Genomic DNA, 11,007 nt, shown 5'->3' on the forward strand with positions numbered 1-11,007 from the left:
TTATTGCAGATCCTCTCCTCCTTCTTCTTAAATCAATTCCTTTCTTCTTTGCCTCAGCTGAATGGTTAGATGGTCTCCAGAACTCAGTCCAAGGGGCAAGTGAGGTTTGGGGGAAGATTCTGCTATCCCTTCTGCAAGGTGAGTTATTTCCTCTGATGTAGAGGGAGTGTATTTGCTAGCTCACAATACTCTGCACTTTGGTCTGTTTTTACTATTATCAGTAACCTTCAGCAATGTATGGTATTCCATGCTCTCATGGAACTCTTATGAATTTATCACAGGATTTTTAAGCTTGTTTATGAAGCAAAATTTTACACTCTGGTTTTCTTAAAATTTCTCCAGAGTGCACAAGCCTTAGAGCCCTCCAGGTGCATGTATTAACTCAGTTAAAGTTAGTCAGGAATGTTAAGACTGATAAGAATCTTGGTTGAGAGCCTAGGAGTTCCCATAACTGGGAAGAAGGTCTGGGGCAGAGAAGGCTGACTGCACAAAGCAAGAGACAGTGTTTCTTAGGGTAAGGAGGTGGGAAGGGGGATGTGGAGCTCACAAAAATGGAGACCAGATCAGCAATTTGGTTGCTGAATGAACTGTGCTGTCTGTAAGAATGGGGAATAGGAGACAGGGATGAAGAAGAGGAGGTAAAGATGAGGAGGTAAAGATGAAGAGGTCAGTGTGTAGAGAGCGTACTTGAGGCAAAAACATACTTGATAGTTTTAGATTTTAGGCTGACACAGGGGAGGAGACGGAGAATTAGTGTTGGTCTTATTCAGTTGTAACATTCAGCTCTGAAATGAATGTTTCAGCAGAGAGTGTGACTTACTGGGTCTGGTGGTGGGCCACACCAGGTCGGGACAGGGCACCTCTGTTGCTGAGGGGTCACAAACCTGTGTCAAAAAGGATGGATAGTGAATAAAGGAGCTTTGAGTTTCTCTTTTGTTTGTGGTTTGGTTTTGTTTGTTTGTGTTCTGGGTGTTTTTGTTATTCTTTTTTAAACTATGAAGTCTTCATGTGAAACTACTGTAAAAAAGAATTTAAATAATGCTGTTTGCAGATGTACTAATTTCAAAGATAAGCAGTGTCAGAATCAGGTATGAATCAGTCTTTGATGACATATGTACTAAATTCTGCCAGTGTCACACTGAAAAGTAGTGTCAGAACATGTAATGATGCTCTCATGTGGCATACACAGTAGAGGAGAGGTGTTACATTTGATTATGCAAGCAAAATTTGAGTTTTCCCAACTCACGAGTGCTTTTTTTTGGCAATGATAGTAGTGTTATTTTAGCTTCACAAGTTCTGTGTAAGCCAGTGCTGGAGTTAATGAGAGGCAGTATGTACTGAACTGCATAATGCCATCTATTTTTACTGTATAACTTTGGAGCACTAATGCCCTTTAAACAGTTTATAGATCTTGCTTTGGCTGCATGTTTATAGCTCAGTCTTTCACATGTTTGAATTCAACCTCTACAAAGTCTATCTATATACAGAGTTTTGCTAGTATGTAATCAAGCTCATGTAGATAGGTGTAACAACACATTGTTTAATCAACTTCCTCAAGTAAACTATAAATGGAACTCTGCTTACTTGTTTGTATAGAATATATATGAATGGCATCTGTGTACATATGCTAAAAACAGACATACAAAGAGAGAGGCCATAGAAGATTTTCTCAAAAAATATGGCTTTTGCATCCTGCTGTCTGTGTTTCTCTGTACTGTGAGTGCATGAATGTGGTAATGTTTTTTTTTCGTTGTTGTTGGTTTTTTATTGCTAGGTAACTCATTTATCTATTTCCACAGCATTTTGACTTCTAGGAACCATAATTGGTGTTCCATTAGGTGCAGTGCTAGCTTCAGTTCAAATAAATATAGAAAACTCTTCCAGTATGCATCATTAATGACTGCATAGCACACACAAAATCATTCCCCATGAAAGGAAAACAGATGGCTTCTTTATATTTTTAATATTGCACAGAGTAAAATCTTGCAATTGCTTTTATTCAAGAAAAGCTTTTGTGTCCTCTCCAGTAAGAGATATTTTAGCCTTTATGGCCTCACAACTTACGAGATAAATAATTAATAGATTTCTGTCTATAACTGCAGGCACAAATATTCTCTAGGTACAGATGGGACTGGAGTGTATTTATGAAACTTATAGATCATCTTTAATCAGTGGGTTCCTGAAGTGACCTTCAGATACATAAATAGCTACCATCAGGTAGTCTGAACCTAGATTTCTATGAAGAAAACAGAGTAGGTAAGGAATGTCTAGAGGGTAAAAAGAAAGGAGGAAAGTCACTAAGTTGCTTTAAATTGTTCTTTGAGAGGAAGTCTACCTCTGAAGATTAGGTACAGTGTCTAGGAAAAGAACATGAGAACCTTAACAGAGTCTCAATATAGAGTCCCTGGTTGAACCCTCCCCTTGTTCTTCCAAGGAGAGTAGCACATATCAGAGGGGAGAGTATCTTGACAAGTGCTTTGGTTAGAAATTATCTTGAGTTCCAGGGGCAGCCTGTGTATTTCTTCCAGCTGAGTTAGATGAGAAGTACATAAGCACATGTTCAGCCTCACTTTTGATCTCAGAGAAAATGTATTACCTGCTGATTCTATGATTTAACTAGAAATCTGGTTTTAGTAGACTTCTGGGAATTTATTTACAGTAAGATTCTTGTGGCTCTAGATGAGGCAGAGCCAGGCTGTTTACCAGCCATTTTCCCAATCTGTGCCAAGCACTGGGATGTGAGGAAGGTGAGGTGGTAACCTTTCCAGCTATAAATTAGTGATGTCCTCTAAGATGTTCACCTAAGCTCCTTTGTGAGTCAGTGAGGGCAGAAAAGTGATTCCTTCCCCCTGACTTAGACTCTGAGATGCTTTGGTGAGACAGTACACATGAACTGAGAAGGGGCACATTAGGTTTTACAAAATTTGGTTAACCTGTTGCAGTCAAGTATTTATTCTTCAGACTGTTGAAGAGCATAAAAGTAATAATAAATAAATAACCTTCCTCCTTGGCAATGACAGGAGTAGGATGAAAATAAAAGGTGGAAGCGGTTGGTATCCACCGTTGCAAAGCCCTACTCCTCAGAGAGCAGAAGATCCTTGTGAGGGATGTCTTGTGTAGCCACTCATTTGGGCACAGATTTTGCTCTGAAATGAAATTACTTATTCCAGGGAGGCAAATGACTGAAAGCACAAGTGCTCTGCATTGACACTTGCATCATCAATGGCCCAGCTTCCACATCACCCCAACTTCAGTCTAGAGTTTCCTTCGATGTCATGGTGAATGGGGGCATCAAATGCTTAGTCTGACCACTCTGATCCCAAAAAAGGAATCATTGCTTTCTTTTGAACAGTGTAACAAAGGCATAACACAATTGGAGAGTTTTTAAAATGTTAGAAAAGGGCACAATTCTTTCACAGTGCTATATTTGCATTGGACAATTTTTTTAAATGTAATTTTTCAAATTCAGATGAAGAGGAAGCTCAGACCATTTGTACTTTAAGGATAACCTGGACAACAGATGTTTCTCTTACATCATGAACATTTTGTTCTCCTCTGTGATTTGTCATCTGTTTTTTGGCATTTTTTTTTGTTTGCTGTTTTCATTTTTTACTACCAAATTCTTGCCCCAATAAGTCTAACTTTCCTTTGAGCTAAATCAACAATGAGTGTAATGAAGTCAGTAGGGCTGTGCTGACATGGATACAGTATTTTCTCAGTGTAAAAGCTTTGGACATTGCTTCCTAATGCTGTCACACACTGCTCTGCAACCATGCAGGAACTGTGGAAGCTAGTGAATTTCTGAACCAGCAATTTTAGTATCTAGTTACAAAATGTAGCCATATGGTCATTTTTGTCTTGGTCCTAAGGGTCTGTATATATTTGCATGTTTCCTCCCGAGGGCCACCACAGATGAAGAGCACTTTGGAGACAGAAGGCAACAATAGCAGCAGCAATACTTACTTCAGCTGAGGGGGGCACAGATTCGTACCATTCCCATGGTATTGTTGGGATCTTCCATTTGTTGGGATGTTTATAATGGTCAGGTTATATAAGTGCATGTGTGCAAAAGGGAAAGAGACCTACACAGAGGGAAAATTCTGTTCGATGCCTTAGTAAAAAAAAAGTGTTCACTGGAAATCACAAAAAATGCCAATTTGCCTCAATGGTATTGAATGTTTTCTTTCCCCTTTGATATAAAAGTAGGTATTTAGGAGGTCCAAAATTTATCTGAAAGTGGAATGGTGGCAGCAATATTAAGCAACATCTTTCTTTTTCTACAGAAAATCCTGGTTTTCACAATCCATTCAATCCTGCTACTGGAGCTGTTCCATTAGCATGACCTGTATCTGCACTGGAAGCCAACTCCAAAATCTTTCTTGAGGTCAGTATAGCCTGGCAATGCGTCTCAACACTGTGTCATGATGACTGCCTGTTACCAAAGGACTACTGGTATCCAACTTTTCTTTTTATAGCATGTCCCATTTTCCTCCTTTCTCTCTTTTGGATTTGTTTTCTTTCTAATTGCAAGTTGGAGTATTTATGGTAAAGGTAGGAGCTTGGTAACCCTACCACTTAAAAACAGTTTAGCCTGTTCATAAAATTGAAAATGAATGTGCCTGAAGTTCTTAAAATTCAGAGAAGGTGATTAATGGTAGGTGGTCATCTCCATCATTCTTCTCAAGCAGTGCTGTGTGCAATTATGATCTTTATTTGCCTTTCAATCCCAAACAAAATCTCACCACTATGTTATTCCTATTCCTAACATCTGCTTACAAAACGCCTTGGGTGATTCCTGATGGCTCTTCTCAGATACATAATTGAAGAAAGGGAACCTCTGAGAAAAAAAGCCCTTAACCATGCTTTACTTTTTGAATTAGATGCTTAGGAGTCTTTGACCCTAAGGATGATCTCAGATACATCCCAAACAAGACAAATATTCAAGAAGGCCCTTGAAAGTGTTGGTTTTTTATTCTCCAGCCTTCTTGAATTTCTCTCCTAGGTTAGAGTATTTTGTGTCACATTTCATGCAAGTTGTAATCTCCAAGGGGAGAAAAGCACTTAAGCATGCTGTCAGGCTCTTACTTCGAGATCTCAGCAATTTTCTCCTTCCTCTGAACACTTGTGTATATGAATGAGACTTATAGATATTGTCTGACTAAACAAATCAAATCACCAGCTATCTCATGGAAACTCCGGAGGTAGCTTGGCATCCCTGCTCTTCAAAATGTCAGGGTGTTTTTTAAATATTATTGAAAGTCTGCTAGAAATGCCATCCAAGGTGTTGTAGCTTGAAAACAAACACATGAATCTAGGGAAACAATTTTGATAACATTGTCCTAATGATCTACAGTTTAGTAATAAGAAATTAGAAGGGTACATATAAAAATTTGTGAAATAATAGATATACAACTGTATTTTTACTTTATGTGCTTAGTATACAAATACATAATATATAAATATATAGTATATAAATACTATATAAATGTAACATAATAGCATACATACTGTTAGAATACATTATTTCTGTAAGAAGGGACAACAATGATTTATTCCAACTTCCTGACTGCTTGAGGGCTGACCAAAAGCTAAATCACATTTGTCGTGTCCAGAGGACTGCTGTGAGGAACAAAATCAAAAGCCTTACTAAAATCCAAAAAAACCTGCATTCATTGCCTTTCCTTCTTCCACAAGACAGGTGACCTTATCAAAGAAGGATATCAAATTAATTAAAGAGGACTTTTCCTGTGTGAAGTTATTTTGACTGTGCCAAAGTTCCTAAAGCTCTGTAAATCTAGAAACCCTGAGAAATCTGGGAACTCTAAAGGAAAAATCTGTGTGTGAACAAAAATATATTAAATCCATCCTAAATCACATTTGGAAAAATAGCAGCAAGTTGCTATGTCTTAAGATATCTATACCTGAAGTAAAATACCATTTGATGGATAGTCCACAGACAAGCAAATTATTGGGGAAAATTATTCACAGAAGAATAAATAGTCTGAAAGCTATACATTGATGGATGGCATACAGAATGGGTGGCTTATCAAATTAATGAAAACAGGAAACATCTGTGGGAAAACCTGTTAACCTTGTATATGGGTCACATAAATTAATCACACAAGGAATCATCACAGTTGACATAACTAATGTCTTATGTTTTGTGTATCAGACTCCATCACACAGAGATGAATTGTGCCAAAACTGGTTTTTGTCCAAGCTGGGTGTCCAGAATTGTGTATTCTGATATCCCCTGCTGTGGACTTTGGAATGTCTGTATCAGATTAGTCATTTTAAAGGGAAATAAATTTCTCTTGCTGGTGTTTTGTTTGATATCCCTCAAATGACACAGCTGTAGTTTGCAGGTCACAGAGAGATTCCTTCTACACTACTTTCACAGTTCTTGAAGACCCTATGGAACAACGTGAAGTTCTAAAGAAATATAGAAGAAGAGTTTGGATCTAATTCTCTTCCTTTCTTTTTTCACTTTCTTTTCTTCCATGTTTGCTAGCCATTACTGAGACACAGCACATCATTCATGAAGAAATCTCAAACAGCCTAAGAAATGGTGAGAACAAGCTCTCGACAAGGTACTATTGTAGTTGACATCTCTGCACTGGCAAGTGCTTACAATTCCCCTTGGGTGTCTCTAATTATAATGTATTGTTCATTAAAAATGGCAACAAAAGTTCACTGAGCCTGCATTCTTGTGATTAATTGCAATGTTCTCCTAATCTTTTATTGTTATTTATACTTCTGCCTTCATGCAACTGATTATGCTGTACATTTACACCATTCAGAGAGTAACAGGAGGGACACAAAGGGTGAGTTTACATGATGTAATGGAGCCTTGTGGAGCTGTGTCTGAACTAGGGCTGACCCAAGCTGTGTGCTGGCACAGCCCAGAGATGTACGTCACTAGAAATTCTCATCTTGGAGCTATAAGGAAGCCATGTCGAGCACATAAGCTCTGCCTCAGAAGGATTTGCTACACTCCATGAAGAGCTGTGGAATCACAGTTTTTCTGCTTTCAGTTAAGCTCATGCTGTTTCCAGTTGGTGAAATAATTACAGGCAGCTCAGTGCAGGTGTCTCTCAGGAATACCCTTTGAGTGTTCCTCCCTGTATGTGATGCCTGTATAAACATCAGATACCAGATTTCTGCTAAATCCTTAAGGCTCCTAAACATATCTTTAGAATTACCTATCTCCACTGACTAAGCACTGATGTACATTAAAGGATCTACTGAGCAAAACCCCCATAAAAATCTCTGCAGCTCCCAACATCAGGAGGAACAGAAATTTTGAGTTATCCATGATAACTTGCCTGTAGCAGGATTGTAGCTTGATCCACCTTGAGTTTACATTTGTCATTAAATGATTTCTGATTTTCCTTTGATGATTATAGCTAAGGTAGCAAGAAATTTTAGGTGCCTGTTATTGGCTATCCCAACCTGAGACAGACATCAATAAATTGAATTTTGGAGAAATTTCAAAGCAGCTATCTCTGAAAATGAGTTAGTCCCTCAGGTACCCTAGAGTGGATGGCTTGGAGAGATGCACACTTTATCGAGTAAAAATCTGGCTGGATGGCTGGGCTCAGAGAGTGTTGGTAAATGGAGTTACATCCAGCTGGTGGCAGGTCACTAGTGGGGTTCCCCAGGGCTCAGTCTTGACATGCCAGCTTAATTTTTGGGATATTTTTTCAGAGAAGCCCAGACTTGTGTGTTGTTAGAGGTCTTAAGTCTTCCTCTTCTATTAGTTTTCTGGTTGCTACACACCTGCTCTGAAACTCTTCTGTTCCTCAGTTTCAAAATTTTAGTTGCAATTTAATGCTATTTGCACTGCATTATTGCCCAGAGGCCTAAGTCAACATTGGCAAGGCTCCTATTGGCATGTCATGTTAATAACCACTTGCTTTTGTTCTCAGTGAAAGCAATTTGTTCCAACAACTGGGATTCATCCTGCTTTTTTTAGTGAGTACACAACTACATTCTAGTACAAATATTAAAGGCCTAGATCCTTAAAAATAGAAAGGTAGGAACCACCAGCATCACTGCATCCAAGCCAGCAGCTGCAGGATCCATAGAGCAGCTGCCTGGTCCAAACTGCTCACCACACCTGACCCCACCATCACAGAACACTGCTCCTGAGGGAAAATTTACATTTGCTTACTTCTGATTGAGGATTTTGAGCACCCAAGAATCCCCCTGCCAGCTTCAAATATTCAGACTTTTTAGCCAGACAATTGTGGAAATTTTGGTCCACCCTGGTGTGTAAATACTGCAGGAAAAAAACAATGCAGATAAGGACTTGCAATATACAGCATTGATTAATACACAGTAATGGGAATTAAAGTTGCAGAGAGCATGCTTGTCTGTAATCTACTTGTTCTTCAGTACATGCAAAACATGTTCCTAATATTACATGCATGTGATGCATGTATTTGACACTACAAGGATACATCTCTATAGTGTAAGCTTGGCATTTTGACTGCCTGGGAAGTTTCAAAATAAATATCCCCAGACAACAACAAAAAACTGTTACTCACAGGCAACAAAAAGTAGTATGTTTAAATCTATATTTTGAAAATAAGTGTGTGAAATTTTACAGTCATTTGCATTTCAAGTCTGCAATTAGATTTAAAAAAGCCCACAACTGCAGCTGTGACAAGTACTCTGTTCTGTGAAAAAAAAACAAACCCATGTAAATAATCCTCTTGTCCTTCAGTGGCAGCTCTGATGAGAACGAATTTTAGCACAGCACTCAACAATTGCCTCTTCAAGGTTGTTTTCATGCTTGATACAGTATGAATGGTAAACCAAAAAGAACTGGCATCCAAACAAGATATGTATTTAATTCTACAAATTGCTCTTGGTATTGCACATGACCCTTTACAGAGCATCTTCTCAGGTTTTTAGGATGAGCTGCAGAGCATCCCCAGAGCCACAGAGAGGCTTTTCCTGGCACACAGGGTGATATGGCATCCCATCAGCTCCACCACTATTCAGAAGAAGGGGAGATGAAGGTTTCTAAGGATGGCCATCCATCAGCTCCCCTGGAGCCACTCCCAGGAAGTGGAGCATGCCACACACTGGGCAGCCAGGTGTGCAGTGCACTGCTCTGCACTTTGGCTGGTTGTTGCCATTGCCAATGGTTTTCCCTGGTGTTCATTAAGGGTGATATTTGTGAGCATTTTTTATACCTAGCTGAGTTGGCAAAAGGAGGTGCTGAGGTTTGACACAGCCCTGCCCTGAGCACCTGGCTTCACGTATGGACAATGACGTCAGTTTTAAACCCCAAAATAATCCAGCATTTAAAGTCTCTTCCTGCCAGCATTAATGCTGATGCTGTAACAGAGGTGTGTTAAGAAGTCTGGGCCCCAAGACCTCCTGCATCTTGGAAAATATCCATTGCCTACATCAGAGAGCAAGTGGACACAGCAGGGAAAAGTGAATTGCAGACACAAAAGATGAATAAAAGTAAATGTTGAGCTAAGGACTGGGCAGAGGAAGAGACTGATGATTGTTATTGGGAGAGTGTGTTGAAATGACATAAGAGATGACATGATAAGGAGGAATAAAAACAGTAGGAACAGTATATAATAATTTTGTCATTTATGATCCATAAAGAGGGTTATTTTTTTTTTTTTTTTTTCTGCAAGAGGTGAAAGACTAAGATGGTGGTCAGGGGAGAAAAGCACACAATGTGACTTAAAATAACTGAACTCGTTTCAGCTTAGCAAAAGGAAGGGGGTGAAGGATGTGATTTCTCTCTAGAAATATATCAAGAATAAATGCTAGATGGAGAAGGGATATTTGAGCTAGAGGGCAATTTTGACAAAAGAGCAAAAGGGGGAAAATCAGCCATAAATACTTTCATTCTGGAGAGCTTTCTACCCATCTCAACAGCAAGGGTGTGCACTGATCTCTCAATTGGTACCACTGGGGCAACATCTGGGATTTAAAACTAGAGCCTGATCGCTGCATGGAAAAGAATCATTGACAGGACTGCCTGGCCTTGGCAAGGCAGGATGCTCCTAATGTTCAGGTCTTTGGGAAAAGCCAATGAAAATGGAAATTAAGGGATGATTTGCTGCAGCCTTTTTGTTAGTTATCAATTATCAATAAGACTGAGTGTACTGAAAATTTCCACAGTTGGCTTCACCCTCACCCAGCCAGTCCCCTGTAGCTCTTTCCTTTATATTTTACAATCACTTTACAATGGAAAAGAATGCATATCTGTGAAGACAGTGCTTCAGAAGTTACCAACACATTTTCTTATTACAGATGAAGCTACTAGATATACTTTTCAAAATCCTTTGATATGCCAGCCAGTACTGAACTCCAAATAAATGGCACCTAAATAAATACTAGACAGAAATTCTTCCAAGGTTGCTAAATTATTGGCAGCATGAAGGTAGCCCTTCCTTGGAGGCTCTCCTTCATTTTGGTTGTTATGATTTCTCTGTTCTTTAAACCTGTAGTAACTCGCTCTGAGACTTCTGGACTGGTGACAGTGGCCAGGAAGCAGCACAAGAGCCAGGCAATGTTTTTCGTTTTGTACATAGGAAAGTTTCTGGCCAAAAGTTCTTCACTTCCCAAATTAGAACTCTCCCATAAATTCAACATGGTTCAACACTGTTAGGTCTTGATAAACATTTCCTTTCCAACAAAGCATGTAATATGTCTGATTAAACATCAATAATACCTTAAATATTATATCAACATTTTTATTAATAAAGAATAATTAAACTACCTATCTGTTGCAGTAGGATGCCAGCCATCTGGAGATGGGGAGAATTTTCTAGACCTGCCAGATGTGGTCTGCTTCTATTTTTTGGTGATGGTTTGGAGGGTTTTTTCATTTAGTTTAGCATTTTGCTGCTAAGGGGAAAGCCTGGGTTTTGTGGACAACAATGGACAAACAAAAACTCAACCTGGTTGTTTTTCACCTCAACATCAACAACGTAGCTGATTAAACTAAAATCACAAAAAATCCTATCCATT

The 11,007-nt window shown here is 39.0% G+C and overlaps 1 long non-coding RNA gene across 1 annotated transcript; it reads left to right on the forward strand.

The window, feature by feature from the left end:
* LOC135293692 (uncharacterized) lies at positions 1-7,800 on the forward strand. The gene is made up of 3 exons (XR_010355804.1): positions 1-138; positions 4,284-4,384; positions 6,512-7,800. It is a non-coding gene; the product is annotated as an uncharacterized LOC135293692 (long non-coding RNA).
* Positions 7,801-11,007: the final 3,207 nt, after the last annotated feature.

Source organism: Passer domesticus, chromosome 2 (genome assembly GCF_036417665.1).
Source record: "Passer domesticus isolate bPasDom1 chromosome 2, bPasDom1.hap1, whole genome shotgun sequence".
Lineage (NCBI taxonomy): Eukaryota > Metazoa > Chordata > Aves > Passeriformes > Passeridae > Passer > Passer domesticus.